The following is a 15,973-nucleotide window of genomic DNA, read 5'->3' as shown; positions in this document are numbered from 1 at the left end:
AATTGTCCAACAACCCGTTCACGGGTGACACACCTCCTGACTGTCACTTTACTTCGTATGAGAATGCGCTGTATCTTAATACGTATGATGCACTGCTAAATCTGAGTACGTTACTCACCCTGTAAGTTGTTTTTCTGGTATAGTATTCCGCACCGAACAATTCTCGGCGTAATTTACCCATTCGAGGAGCTGGACTTCTCTCTATATTCTTTGGTTGAGATATATTAAACAGGGTCAAATCCTCAATGTTCCATATGATACACTCATTTTTGTTTGTCAGAAAATTTACTTCCTCTAACTGATTCGTTAAATTTGACAGTAACAATTACAATACACAATAGAGAGACTTCAATTACAAAATTTTTTTATCGACATTACATATTCTATAAGCTTGCTTTTCTCTAGAATAATCGACAAAAATCCCGCGTTTTCATGAAATATCAAATTTATTTTGGAATTGTTTAGGCAAATGAAAATAAACGACTCTTCCAAATACTTCTAAGTAGTTAAGTGTAATGTTCTTTTCCTGACCATATTTCAATCGGAAGAATCGGTTTATTTTTACGCGGTGTTCGAATAAAATAATTCGAAATGAGAGTGTTAAAATTAATCGCCTCAGCCCGAAATTTTAACGGTAATTCACTTTTATTTAATAATATCTCAACTCTTTCTACTAATACTCTTAAGGCTCGCTCAGCACGTCCTTTTGACGAAAGGTTATACGGTTTTTTTTTTCAGGTATGATCCTGTATTTTTCAAGAAAACTATCAGTCTCGTTATTAACAATTCTAACCTGTTATCTGTCCTGGATCTCTTGATTTTCTTATTCGTTACATTTTCATTCATTTCCTTAAATTCACAAAACATTTCAAATTCTTCAAATAGCCAAGTTAAGACTACAATCGGGTAATGATACCCGAGAATCTAACTCCATATCTGACTTTTATTGTAATTGAAGTAACCTGGGTATATAAAAATATTTTCCTATATTATATGGGCCTATAATTATATACGAGATTCAAAATGAATCTAAAGAGTAACACTGTAAACAAATTACAAATTTAAATTATTTAATCACAATTTAAATTCAGAGACATTTTGAAAATTGAATTTTTCTCATTGGCTTAGCGTAAGACACTGTTTTAAAATAAGCTAATAGTGGTTCAATTTTTTTTTTTTCAAATATGTTAAAGATAACACCAGTAATGTTTGCCAGCTTGTATCTTGAGTCAAAATTGATTGTTTGTTGCTCGTTCTCTTATACTTAATTATATTTTATTTTCCAGGTTATTTTTATGTTTAAAGAGAGCGTGGCAGCATAAGCAAACTACATCACAGAATTATTATTTCTAAAGTTATTTGAATCCACGTATTTATTTTGTTTATAGTTATGTTTTTGAAACGTGTTCGTATAAAACTATAATTTAAAATCACCGGTAATAGAAATAAAAAAAAGCTTTATGATGAAAATTTAAAATAATGCAGAAATGAAACAATTTAGTTGAAGGATAAGCATGAAAAACACCACTATTACGCCAATGATAAAGTTTGTATTAGTTGCTAATTGAAGTAAAATAATCGGCTATGCACTAAAAGAGAAAATTAATGGAGAAATGTTACTAATTCCTTTAAGAGATCTTAAAAAAATCGGCAAACTATTATTGTCTTCAATGATGCTAAATTAATTTTGGTAATAAGTTCTAATTGAAATAAAAACTAAGCTATGAAGCAAAATTAATCGAGAAAATGTTCATATTCATTACGAGGAACCGTAAAAAGTCGCCAATGATGCCTAATTTTGGAAATATGGCATTCAAAGATTAGAGGAGATAAAACTAGAGCCGATTTTTTTTAATAAAAATTAAATATGTGACATTTTCAGATCTATTTAATCAAAAAATTTTATAAATTATTCCGATTTGAATCTTTTCGTCAAATGAGCACAACGATAATTCTCGTGATATGTGGAAAAGCTGTAGAAAGCCACAAATTAATTTTGCTTATAGATACGCTTTTGACGCATCTTTGTTACAATTAAATGGAATCGAGTCGTAGTGGCTCAGGGAAAAGAGCGTCCACCTTCAATCAGGTCATCCGGGTTCGAATCCCAGCTTTCCGGCTGTGTCCAGACCGACCACAGTGCTGACATAAAATATCCTCAGTGGTAGACGGATCATGGTTCAGAGTCACCTTGCCGTCAGGCTAACCGTGGGAGGTTTTAGTGATTTTCCTCGTCATGTAACGCAAATGCTGGTTAGTTCCATCAAAAAAGTCCTCCACGAAGGCAAATTTTCATCAATTCTTGATCCAGGAGTACCCTTGTCTTTTGGATTGGGTTCAGAACTACAAGGCTGCGGAGTTGAACATTAGTGGTCATAAACCCAAAATTGGGTTGGCTGTTCAACGTTGGTTATAAAATAAAATTAAGTTAAATGAAATTTGTGTCACTAGTCAATGAGAATTTCAAAGAAAATAAATAAATAAATACAATTGTGCTCTTATCTTGAAGTCGATTTACAGGGGGGAAAAAACGTTAATGAGGTCTATCACGAGTTAAATGTCCCGCAGGGGACTGATCGTTAAGACACGGTTCCCAGCAGATCACCGAAGTCAAGCATCACTGATTGTGGTCAGTGTGCGGGTGGGTGACCACTTGGATCAGTCTGCGTAGGGACCGAAGGTGTGCGGTATAGATCCTCGCTAAACTGTTCAACCGTAAAGTGTTCGCCTTCGCGTGCAGGTCGTCGGGCTACCGAAGCGGGGGTGCCATCCCCTCTGCAGAGGATCAAAATTGTGATGGCATGTCTTCGGATCATCCTCAGGGATGTTTCCCAGACCGTCGCCAATAGCCCATTGTGCAGCTCTAGTGTGACGTAAATGAACTACAACAACAACACGAGTTAAATGACATCAATACCACGTTTTTGATACCGAACAAGTACCTATTTTAGTTAATCTTTTACTTTAGATGAATTGCATGCAGAAAATGTATTCCATACATAAAATGTAATTGCATATAAAAATGTAAGGTGAATTTATGAAAATGTAAAGTAACCGAAAAGGCACACATATGAAAAATTGAGTTATGTAGCAGTTAGGAAATTTATAGCAGAGCTAAAACGTGGTATTTGTAATACCGTATCGTTTTTGTTCAAAGTACCTCATAAAAAAATAGCAACTTCACAAGTACTTTTTTAAAATAAAATAAAAATTAGATTACTGTTCACGCAGATCACTTGATCAAATTTTGGCTTCTTCTTTTTATCCGGATTCAACAGCTAGTTTTGTTCTTTTTTCTTTTCATTAAGATAGAAAAAAAAAGAAGATAGAACTCGGGAGAAAATATAATCTGTTCAAGCTGACTTACAGGCTTCTCTCTTAAAAGATCGGAAACCGCCAACTATCGAAAAGAAAACTTAGTGTCAGTTCTCTGTTTGGTTTTCATTCAAAATTACCTCCCCTTCTCTTCCCCGGTCTCTTTCGGCGGGAATAATTTAATCCTGGAGAGAGAAAACATCGATTGGTTGAGAGATCTAAAAATAGGTCATCTTTCGATACGAACAATCACTATTTTAAGAGCAGAAGAACCCGATTTATCCTCTTTTATCTCACTCTCTTTCTCTGACATTGAGAAAGATCAAATGAATGAAAACGATCATCAAAACAGTATTGGAAGAATGATTATTTTAATATTATAAACAAAGTAATTGGATTGTGAGGAATTTGATTTCGGTTTTCTTAAAAAATAAAGCTCTGGATAACAAAACAGAAAAAAAAAATAATAGTCTAAAACACATTTTTTTATTGTTTGAGTATAGGTCCCAAAAAATATCATTGCTTAGATGGGTTTTATGTAACAATTTCTTCGTGAAATATCGACTTTGGTTGTCTTAGCATCGCGAGACATATTTTACCAGCTGGTTAAGTCTGTTATAGTCAGAGTCTTTACCAGTTAGGTTAGTAAAAATAGGGTTTACTTACATAAAAGGCTGAAGTAATTTCAGGAAAAGTTCTAAATTTGTTTTTTTCTCAGTGGTAACAATAATGAAATAATTCGTCGGTGAGTCTTTTTTTAAAATTATTATTACTCTGGACACAGTTTAAAAGGCGTGCTTAAGAAAATTATTATAGTTATTTAAGAAAACAGAAATAGCATTTAATTCCATTTTAAAAACTTCTCTTACGAAAATTTTTCTAATTTTTCGAAGAATAAACTAATGAAACCGAATGAATTCGTCCATGATATTGCCCATTAGCATCAATCACTTTGTACAATTTATTAAATTGGTCTTTTTTTCAAAAGAATAAACTAATGGATCCGAATAATTTTGTCCTTTTGCATCAATCACTTTGTACATTTCATGAAATTGGTCTATTTTTTTTTAAAGAATAAACTAATGGATCCGAATGATTTTGTCCATTTGTATCAATCACTTTGTACATTTCATTAAATTGGTCTTTTCTTTTTAAAGAATATATTAATGGATCCGAATGAATTCGTCCATGACTTTGTAATTTTGCATCAATCATTATTAAATTGGTCTCTTTTTTAAAACTTTAATAGTCAACAGTTGTTTTTAAAAGGTTGTCATGTGTCCCATAAATTTTTAATAAGTGGTATTAAATAAACCTTGTACTTATTTATATTTTTATAAACCATCACTTAATGGTTTAGTATTCTAAATATGAATTTACAGCCACTCTGATCTCGGAATTTTGCTTCGATAGGATTATGCTTATAGTGTTTAAAAAGTAAGTTTCAAATTCCTTGATAAAATCGAAAAAGCTCAATTATTTTACTATGTCTATTTGCAGCATTTTGAGCTATGTTTAGAATAAAGACCTCGCTGGCGAATTGCTTTAAAAATGAAAATTTAAATAATTCATAAAATGAAAGTAAGTACCACAAAGTAGACAATGTTACACCGCAGCAAATGAACTTCAAAGATCAGATCACGAAGGGTCGGATGGATCCAGAATTCAAACAGTGACCAATAAAAATAAAGGTGATTAAAATATGCGTAAATTAGCTAAACAAAGAAACGAGATATATTTGTATCAGTCATTTTTCGATATTACAGTTTAAAAGAAGAGGAATATATAAAAATATATCAGCTACTATTTTAAAATTTTCTTCAACACCATGAAAAAAGTGCATGAGTCGTTAGTGCCAATCATCACTTTTTGTTCATTTATTTATTGAAAAACAAATATTAAGGCATTTAGTTAACATATTCTGATACCTATTACGTAGTTAGCAAACAACAATAACTATACTACGCTGCAAGTTAAGAAAAAACCATTATCCCTTAGAAGAGAGCCTGTTTGCAATTAAGTGTATGACAAATGCATGCCAAGCTCCCTAGCTACTTCAACATCGCCAACTCTTAAAATAACGTTGCACAGCCTTCTTTTTGCTTGCTTTCTTAAATCTTGTAGAATAAAGAAAACAAAACTTATTGAATAATCAGTTAACACTGATAACGCATTAATAAAAATTATGTCTTAAAATCGTAACAAATACACGACTTTCTATTCGCACTTAAGGAAGTTGAGGAAAGAATAATAAGCGTAGTTTCTTGCAGACGATTTTCATCTACAGTTTCGTCTACGATTTCTTCTATTTACATCATTCAACCCCGCTCTGCATTTACCGACCTTGACTTCTGGGCATTAATCCATATTTTGAATAATTCTAAAATTTTAGCTTGTGATCTTTCCATTAGCCCTTACTTTCCCAGAGTTTGGAAATCTGTTCAAATTTAACGTTTGCATCTTGCACCTCTAGGGTCCCCACCTTACACTTCTGTATCTTATCTCCCTCCTTCTTTTATCTTATTCAAACATGTTCCTCTTCCTCTATCGCTTAAACCTCTATTTTTAGTGCAACGGGTGTGTCTCGATACTTTTCTACTATCATTTTGTGTTTAGATACTGAAGAAGGTTCTTATTTATGGAGCAGAAATTATAGTATGCCCAATTCTGTACCTTTATGTGTGCTTTATTCTTACGTAGCATAAAGTATACCTTATTTGAATTTAAATTTGGCAACTGCGGTACTTTTAAACTCAAATGGTAGCCAATGCTACTAGAAAATATCAAGATTGTTTAACCATAAACGTTCAACCATTTTTCTCATAAGGAGCCTTTTTACACCGCTATAAAAGGTTTCTTTTCAAGTTTGCATCGACAGTTCGTAAATAATAAAGATTTTGATCTAAGTCAGGGTTGGAGTTTTTGCCGGCAAAAAGGGGTTTTTGCCAGGACAGTGGCAAAAACCTGGTAAAAANGAACAGCCGACCCAATTCTGAGTTTACGACTACCAATGTTCAACTCCGTAGCCTTGTAGTTTTGAACTCAATCCAGAAGACAAGATAACTCCTGAAACAATTGGGAGAAAATTTGCCTTCTTGGAGGACTTTTTGATGGAACTAACATGCATTTTCGTTACATGGATATGAAAACCACGAAAGCATCCCACTGCAAGCGGACTTTAACCCATGATCCGTGTACCACTGATGATATTTTTCATCAACACTGTATTCGGTGCAAGCCGGATGCGGAATTCGTATCGACCAGTCATCGCTGGGATCTCATTTTAATTTTATATGATAATGTAAGAAAATTATGCATGATGTATTTAAGGCCGTACTCAAGGAGGATTGATTCTGGACTCAGGGCTGCTAAGGGCGCCAGTCCAAAATTTCTTACAAAAATATAGTGTTTATTAATTAGTTTTATTAAAAAAATATATTGTGGAGAATTTCGTTATGTCTATATTAAAACTACAATTCTGTATTAAAAGACTTACCCCGAGAGCAAAGCTTATCGAAACGTAAAGGAACAGTGCGATTTATTAGACTTAATCCTTTTGTTTGTGAAGGTATGAATCTTTAGTAAACGTATAATGTGTTGGACAAAAAGTAATTCGTGTAACTGGTACTGAACAGTAAATAAGGCTAGTTTAAAAACAATAAAGAGCATATTAGAGAGTTGTCATAGTAAGACAAACTTGTCTACACAGACTCCTTTATTAATCAACAACAATATGCCAAATCAGTGGGTAGATCCTTCTTCTTCACTAGTGAATGATAATCAGGCCCGGACTGGCCAGTAGGCAAACCGGGCAAATGCCCAGAGGGCCGGTTGGGCCGAGCCAGCAGCTCAAATTTTTTTTTATACATTGCATGAATTTCAAATAATATTGCGCAAATAATAATAATAATATTAAATAACATATATATGATATATGTAGTAATTTTTTTATTTCCAATGAACTGCACAATCGGACTTGCCGATGAGCAGACCTAGTGCGTTCTCCAGAGGTGGTATCCACTCTTCCAGGACCACCACAATGGGTGAGATACCATATTGTTTTAATATACAGGGTGATTCAGAACATGCGTGCCACCAGAATGGAGCAAATTATAGATTTGAAATAAAAAATCTAATAACTAAATCGACCCCAAGGAATTCTAAAGTGTTGTTGTTAATTCCCGGAAGTACAGGAACTTGAACACAATTTTGATTTTTTAAATGGAAACGTATATCTTATCACTGGAGAGGGTTTTCGAAAAAAAGTAACTTTTACTTGAAATTTTCTTTATATCTCTTACTGTTCTCAAGATAATGGATACGAAAAAATTCTGATTATTTACTTCAATTTATCATTTTTACCAAAAATAATTAATCAAAATCGCTTCCATTTTTATAAAACATGGGAAGAAAAGCACAAATGTGTTTTAATGAAGGTATAAGACATTATGACGAAAAAAAATTTTTTAGTAAATATGTCAAAATCTGTTTAATATGTATTTTTTCTTATCTATTATCTTGAAAATAGTAAGAAATATTAAAAAATATTTTAGGTAAAAGTTATTTCGTTTCAAAAACTCTCTCCAATGATGCCAAATAAGATATAGGTTTCTATTTAAAAAATCAAAGTTGTGTTCAAATTCCGGTATTTCCGGCTACTTGCGGGAATTAGCAATATCACTATTGAATTCCTTGGGGTCGATTTAGTTATTAGTCTTTTTATTTCAAATCGATTATTCGCTCCATTCTCGAAAAAAACGGGTGGCACGCATGATCTGAATCACCCTGTATTTTATACCTTAATATTAAATTAGTTCCTAGAGATACTGTTAGATGTCGTTGTTGACTCATGATAAAATCAAATAAATAAATAAATGTCCGACTGTGAGTCTTTAATGCTGTGTAAGATTCTCTTTCTTTATTATTTCCAGTATTGCACAAACGTGAACTTTTATTTTATCCAGTAGAATTTCTTACAGTGTGTGACTCTTCACTAGACTTTTAATATAATGTATAATTTGTTTTTGTGTGTTTTTTAAATTCCATTTGGTAAATACCTATTTTTAATTTTTATGTATAGGTATTAAGTTCCAAGGGTTTCCTGAGGATCGGTATCGACCCCCAACCGGTAGAAGAACTTCTAAAGGGGGTCTATAATGACGAAGGGGTTATGGGGGCCTGTTGTCGAATTTATACCGTACTGAAACATTAAAAGTAAAAACTGGTTTAACCTCAGAATTCAATAGCATACCTATTTGAATAATATTTGAATACACTATACACTTAATTGTCTTCTAGTAAAAATAGTAATAAAGTTGATATTTGTTTGTATAGCAAATTGACTAATACATATTGTATTTATTCATGCAATATTTTTTTTCATATTTTGATTGGAAAATTAAAGTCTTTTCAATTTTGTTAGAATTTTTTCATTAAAATACGTAAAAAATCATATTTTTAAATTATACTTTCTTTAAAATTTTCCTGTGACGTGAGAGGGACATGAACATCACAAATATTTAAATAGGGGTCTCCAGTCTAAATCGAAATAAAGTTGTGAATGGGAATTCTTGAGCTGCTGAAATTTTAAATTTTCTATATATCTTTATCAAACATTCTTACCGAAATGATCTTAAGAATTTATGTAAATTCTTTAGCCTTTTGGATTTCAATTCCTACATAAGAAAAGAAAGCGTCAAATTTGATCAAAACTCTGAGCGGCTTTTAAATCAAAGTTAAAGTTCCCCTTGATCTTGAGTTTAGTGGCTGAGTAATGGATAAAAACAAGAAGAGCAAAGTAAAAGGAGCAGCAGAAAAAGTTAGATTGAAGAAACAGAAACATTTAGAAGCCAGTGCCCAAAAATGTGTTAAACTGACAAATGTCTTTGCATGTCCGCAATCGCACTCCTCTACATCTAATGCAGTGGAGGAAACAGTGGAGGCAGCTGGAGAAGTTGCTAATAGTTCATATAGAGATCAAGAACACCGGGAAAATGATCATAAATCATAAATTGAACAACAGGTGGATGATCAGAAATAAGAAATTGAACAACAGGTGGATGATCAGAAATTGGCCAAAAGTACATTAAAATTGACGCCTCTGATCTTGCTATAATCGAACTACAAACTGAGCAAGATAGCAATTCACTTCCCTCGTTTAATTATTTTGTACGTCCTGAAAAGAGTCAACTCGATTTATTTTTAAGTATCATCCGAAACAAGACGTCAGTGACCCTGTGTTAAAAAAAGAAATGTATCGGAAAGATGATTCTAATAGGAAATGGCTGACATATAGCGACAAACAAAATGCTTTGTTTTACTCAGTAAGTTTAGCGTTTGCTTCACCTTGGGTTAGTTCATTTCCGTTTTTACGAGGCATGGAAGATAGATGGCATGTTCATGACAGAGTCGATGAACATGAGCGAAGTGTTTCACACTATAATTGTGCTGAAGCATTTTTTTAACAGATAACAAAGCAAATCTTGATAATTTGCTATTCTGCAATCAAATGTCTTTACTTTCAGCGCAAGTACGAAACAGAAGAGAAATTTTGCAACAAATAATAGATATTATTAAATTTATTGGGAAACGAGGATTAAGTTATGTTGGTGTAGGTGTTGTTCATTTACGTCGCACTAGAGCTGTACAATGGGCTTTTGGCGACTATCTGGGAAGCATCCCTGAGGAGGATCCGAAGACATGCCATCACAATTTTGATACTCTGCAGAGGGGATAGGATTAAGTTATAGAGGCGATAGACTAGGAGCTGCCTATACTCTGGAAGACATATTCGTAGATCATGGAAACTTTTTGGAACTTGTTGTTCTTCTTAGCAAATATGATATTACTTTGAAAGATTGTATTGAGAGCAGTAAAAAACTTCACGAGTCACAAAAGAGTAAAGGTCTTTGTTAACGTTTCCTTCCAAATTCACCATTAATAAAATTATTCAATCAATTGGACAGCTTATAACACGGGATATTAGTATGGAAGTACAAGCAGCTGGTATGTTTTCGTTACAAGTGGATACAACACAGGATATTTCATGCAAAGATCAATGCTCAATTATAGTACGATATTTGAAAGACGATCGTGTATATGAAAGACTTCTCGCTGTTAAATCTTCAACAGGACAGAATATGTTTTCTTTAGTGGATTCAGTTTCAAAGTCTTGTAATATGGATATAACAAAGTGCATCGATAATTCAACTGACGGGGCTGCAAATATGCAAGGTGAATATAAAGGATTTTCTTCATGGCTTTCCAAAGAGTCCCTTGGTCAAATTCATGTTTGGTGTTATGCACATGTCTTAAATTTAGTTTTAGGAGATACCACGAAGGCACTAATTGAAAGTGCATCGTTTTTCAGCCTACTAAATAGTGTCGCAGTATTTTTCTTTGAATCATACCGACGCATGAACATCTGGGAACAAAGTAACGAGCACGGAAATAAAAAAAGGCTCGCAACTATTGGAGAAACACATTGGTGGTCCAAAGATTCTGCATTAAAGAAAATTTTTTATTCATTTTCAAACTCAGATTCAACTATAAAGCCGTTAAATGTCACATTGATTGCAAGTTTAGAAACTATACAACAAAATTCAAATTTCAAGCTAGATATCCGTGCAAAGGCAAAAATATTTTTAGAATCATTTTGCAAATATGAAACAGTAATCAACACCAAAATATTCTCAAGAATATTTGAATGAACTACACCGCTCACCCAATATTTGCAAACCTCTGGTTTAGCTTTTAGCTTTTGGAATGATATCACAAACGTGTTCAGAACTAAAAAAAAAATAGTGAGAGATTTTGAAGGTGTACAAAAAGTTACAAATGATTTTATTATTCGCGCAAATAAGGAATTTGAAGAAACTGAAACTGAAATAGAAATTCAAACTAAGTTTCCACAAAAAAGAGTGAAGAAAAGAAAATTGATGCCTGATGAGATAGCGTCGAATGAAACAGTTTTTGATGATGAAACCACTGCATTTAAGATAAACGTCCATAACATTATTTTCAGCACAGTTGTAGCGTCAATGGTACGCCGGTTTCCCGCAAATGGAAAATTGTACGCCAATTTTTCCCATCTAGATCCGAAACATTTCCCTAAAATACGTCTTAACAAGCTTCAATCTGGCGAACTAAACGAGTTAAGCAAACTCTTGCTAAAATTTGACAAAACAGCTATAGGTGAAAATTTGCGGATTGAACTACGAAATTTAGCTTTACATTGGGAAAAACTAAAAAATTCAGACTTAGAAGACTATAAAATAATCAGAGAAGATCATTCAAATGAAGATAATAACGACTTTATTTTGGGAACAGAAGAAGAAGTAAGTCTAAAATGTGAGACACGCAGTACCGGCAAAAATTGTGTTATTTGTTGCAACAAGATATTACAGAGATTCAATTTATTGACCAATTCTTACAATTTAAGTGGTCCAGCATTAAAATTTTTTACTAACATTGTCAATAAGTCAGGTGGCTTGGGAAAGATCATTCTCTACATTAAAGGTAATTAAAAATCGAATGAGGAGTACTTTATCTTCGGATAATTTGAATGCTCTCATGGTAATGGCAATAGAAAAAGATCTATTAATGAAATTAGATAGCGACGACATAATCGATAAAGTGGCAGAAAATAGTGAGCTTCATCAAAAGTCATTAAATTAAATTTTAATTTAATGAAAGCATTAAATCTATTTTTAAAAAAATTTTTGTATAAATCATTCATGTATGTGTAGTATAAGAAATACTTTTATTTACTCTTCATCTTTCACCTTCTCTTTAATTTTATCAACCTATGTTTCCTCATAAGAACCATGTATTTTAAACTGAAATATATTCTATAAGGGATTATTAAGTAATTTTTATCTACTTTCTTACTTCGATAAATTAACTTACGTTCATGAGAATTTATAAGTAAAAAATGCCTAAAAATGATACATTAGGAGCCGCGCACGCGGTGTTTATCTGAAGTAGAGGGCCGATATATCTCTAAAATGCCCGGCACGATTTTAGATCCCAGTCTGGGCCTGATGATAATTCAGAATTAGTCCGCTTGAAAACAAAAATAATTTCCACAAAATCGAAGTAACTAGTCTGGTCCTTACCAAAATCTTCCACATAATATTCATTGTACAGTGCGTAAAATATCCTGAATAACTTTCGTTCTAATGATCGGATCTTCCCCTTCTATAACTCATTCGTAATGGATTGAGGGGGTGATCTCAAATATGCTAATTAATTAGTGCTGGCGATATTTTAAGTTATGAAATCCGACTCGCACTTTCTCTGAATAAACATGCATGTTTTTCAAGGGATTCAGATTTCTAACCCTCAAAATATAGGAATCTGGGAAATAGTGTCCCCATATTTTGGCCAGGAGAGCCATTCAAAGTTTGGACCTCTTACTGCTAATTTTACATTTTGCGTATTTCGGCATATCTGGAGAACTTCTTAAGCGAATTAATAAAATTTTGCGCAGTTATGAATTTGTTTATCCAAAAATAATATAAGGCAAAAAATAAATTTAGTAGATATTTATTATTTTTCATAATTTTATTTAATAATAGTAAAAAAAATTTGAATTTTAAGGTGCACAATTTTTTACATCATTTTAAAGTATTTAATTTTACATGAAAAATTCTATAATTTGGGACAAATTGGTTGACCTGTTCCTGAGCAATGAAACTTTACACATACGGTTTTTTTCAAAATTTGATTTCTCAGAAATTATTCGATCGATTTCACAAAGATTTTGTTTTTTGCCATGTAAATTACATTGCTTAAAAAAATGAAAAAAATTCTATACCTTTCAGTTTAAATTATTTACTTTTTCGTTTATTATTAAAAAAATAATAAATATTATCTAAAACCTATTTTTTTTGCATGGAATTATCTTAGGATAAAAGAATGCTATAATTTCGAGCAATTTGTTTTAAAATTCACTTAAGAAGTTCTCGAGATATGGTTCGTTCTTCGGACCTAACTAAGGGAGCCATATTTTGTGACCTGACACACTCGGGAAAAAAAATTTTATTCAGAGAAAGTATGTTTTTGCGTCTGATTTCGTAACTTAAATATCGTTTGCACGAATTAATTAGTATATTAGAGGTCATCCCCCCCAACCATTAAGATAGAGTTCTAGAACGTGAAGATCCGATCATTAGATCAAAAGTTATTCAAGTCGCACTCTACATATTTCTTCATTAAATAATTAGAAAAATGCGAAAATACGAATACGTTTAATTTTAACTATACCGAAAATTAGGCGCGTGAAAAATCGATTTTACTCAAATTCCAGTACAGTGACAGAATCTGTAACGGCATTTCAGAGCTATAGTGAGATACTGCAGTAGTACTACTGTATGAAGAAACATAAATAAAATATGGAACGGTGTATATCAGGGATAGCGAACCATTGGCACGCGTGCCATTTATGGCACGAGACACAATATTTTGGGCACGCCACCGATCACAATTGTTATTACAATAAGAACAATAGATAACTTGCAAAAAAAATTTAACAGTATTGCTTAAACTAACATCTTACAACCTAATATAAGTTATTTGTCAGCTAATCTATCTAAACAGAAGTCACACTGATGTTACTTTANAAAATTTTTTTTTTTGGTATTCAAATTATACTTATTTATTCGTTACATAGTATATCATGGTGCATAGTGTTTTTAAAAAGTGCTTAAAAGTGCTTATTTTTGATATTCGTTTTTTAAAAGCCCTTAAAGGTACTTTTTTCTTTAAGTATTTTTAAATAGTGCTTAATTTTCCCTTTTCCAAAGTGAGATTTTTTTCTTTACCATGTTGATTTTCGTAACATATTATGCAAAAGCGTTTCACATTGTTCTATTCAACGTTTTCACAATTCTTTCAATAATCTATTTTGACCTAACTTCGGTCCATAGCGTATGAAAGCGCCAATCATTTTACATGTTTGATGAAATACTTGTAAGTGTGTCTACTGAGCTGGGTTCGGTGAGATTATTGTACTCTCATGTGCAACTGCTGCATTTTGAACGATATTCTCTTTTTCAGGCTTCATTTTCCACCCTCTGATATCAAACCTAAAGATCTCTTGATCATTTTATAATGATTTATATGATGAGAGCTCATAATATACTTCAAGTGAAGACCAAATTTTGTAGTTTTGCCACTCGGATGTCTAAAAGAAAATTGAAATCTTATCTAAATAAAAGTTACTTGAAAATTGTATAAGCCTTACAAAGCAAAAGTACCGAACAGAAGTAACAGATTTTTATAAATTTTTTTATGCTTAGTAACTGAACTAAATTTTTTATTACTTGTATGAAAGTAATAAAAAAGTTTATGAAAATTTAATCATGAGACCAAGCCCAGTTAAAACCTTTTTTCAGTTCAAATTATAAAACAACAATCATTTCAATTTCTTAAGAAATTTATTCAATTTACTTTTCATTGTTGCCTTTCATTTATTCGAGAATGATATATTAAATGGCTTTATTTAAACTAGCTTGCAATTCTAAACTGTTTTATAAAAATTGTTTTAACAACCATTATTTGCATTTGAAAAAGTGGATTGGAAGAAACCTGTTTCCTTCTTGATAGCCATGGAAAGAAACTTATATTTATCATTTTTGTAGAAATCATTGCTGTTCTCAAAGGTCACAGTGGTCTCGTTAAAGGCGTTTCTTGGGATCCTGTTGGAAAGTATATTGCATCTCAGGTAAGTATTTTGTGTATTCAAGTCATATTTTGTATGAGATAAGGTACTAAATTATTTTTTCATTGCAGTCTGATGACAAAACATTGAGGGTGTGGCGTACACACGATTGGCAGCAAGAAGCTGTCATTACTGAACCATTCCTTGAAGTAAGAATTCTTATCTGCTTTCTAATCCTTTCTCTAATTGTGTAGAACATGTACAGTGGGCCAAAGGGGAAAAAAAAAGGATCACCTTTAATAACTTTTGACCTAATGATCGGAACATCACATTCTGGGACTAAATTTTGATGGCTTGAGGTGGTGACCTCAAATATTCTAATGAATTAGTGCTGGCGATATTTTAAGTTACGAAATCCGACGCAAAAACGCACTTCCTCTGAATAAACATACCAGTTTCTCAACGGATACAAATTTCTAACCCTCAAAATATAGGGTCCCCATATTTTGGCCAGGAGAGCCATTCAAAGTTTGGACCTCTTACTGCTAATTTTACATTTTGCGTATTTCGGCATATCTGGAGAACTTCTTAAGCGAATTAATAAAATTTTGCGCAGTTATGAATTTGTTTATCCAAAAATAATATAAGGCAAAAAATAAATTTAGTAGATATTTATTATTTTTCATAATTTTATTTAATAATAGTAAAAAAAATTTGAATTTTAAGGTGCACAATTTTTTACATCATTTTAAAGTATTTAATTTTACATGGAAAAATCTATAATTTGGGACAAATCAGTTGAACTGTTCCTGAGCAATGAAATTTCATCTATACGGTTTTTTTTCAAAATTTGATTTCTCAGAAACTATTCGATCGATTTCACTCAGATTTCGTTTATTGCCATGTAAATTACATTCCTAAAAAAAATGTAAAAAATTCTATACCTTGCAGTTTAAACTATTTACTTTTTCGCTTATTATTAAAAAAATAATAAAT

The sequence above is a fragment of the Parasteatoda tepidariorum genome, chromosome 5, assembly GCF_043381705.1.
Source record: "Parasteatoda tepidariorum isolate YZ-2023 chromosome 5, CAS_Ptep_4.0, whole genome shotgun sequence".
Lineage (NCBI taxonomy): Eukaryota > Metazoa > Arthropoda > Arachnida > Araneae > Theridiidae > Parasteatoda > Parasteatoda tepidariorum.
Note: the sequence above shows the minus strand (reverse complement) of the source record.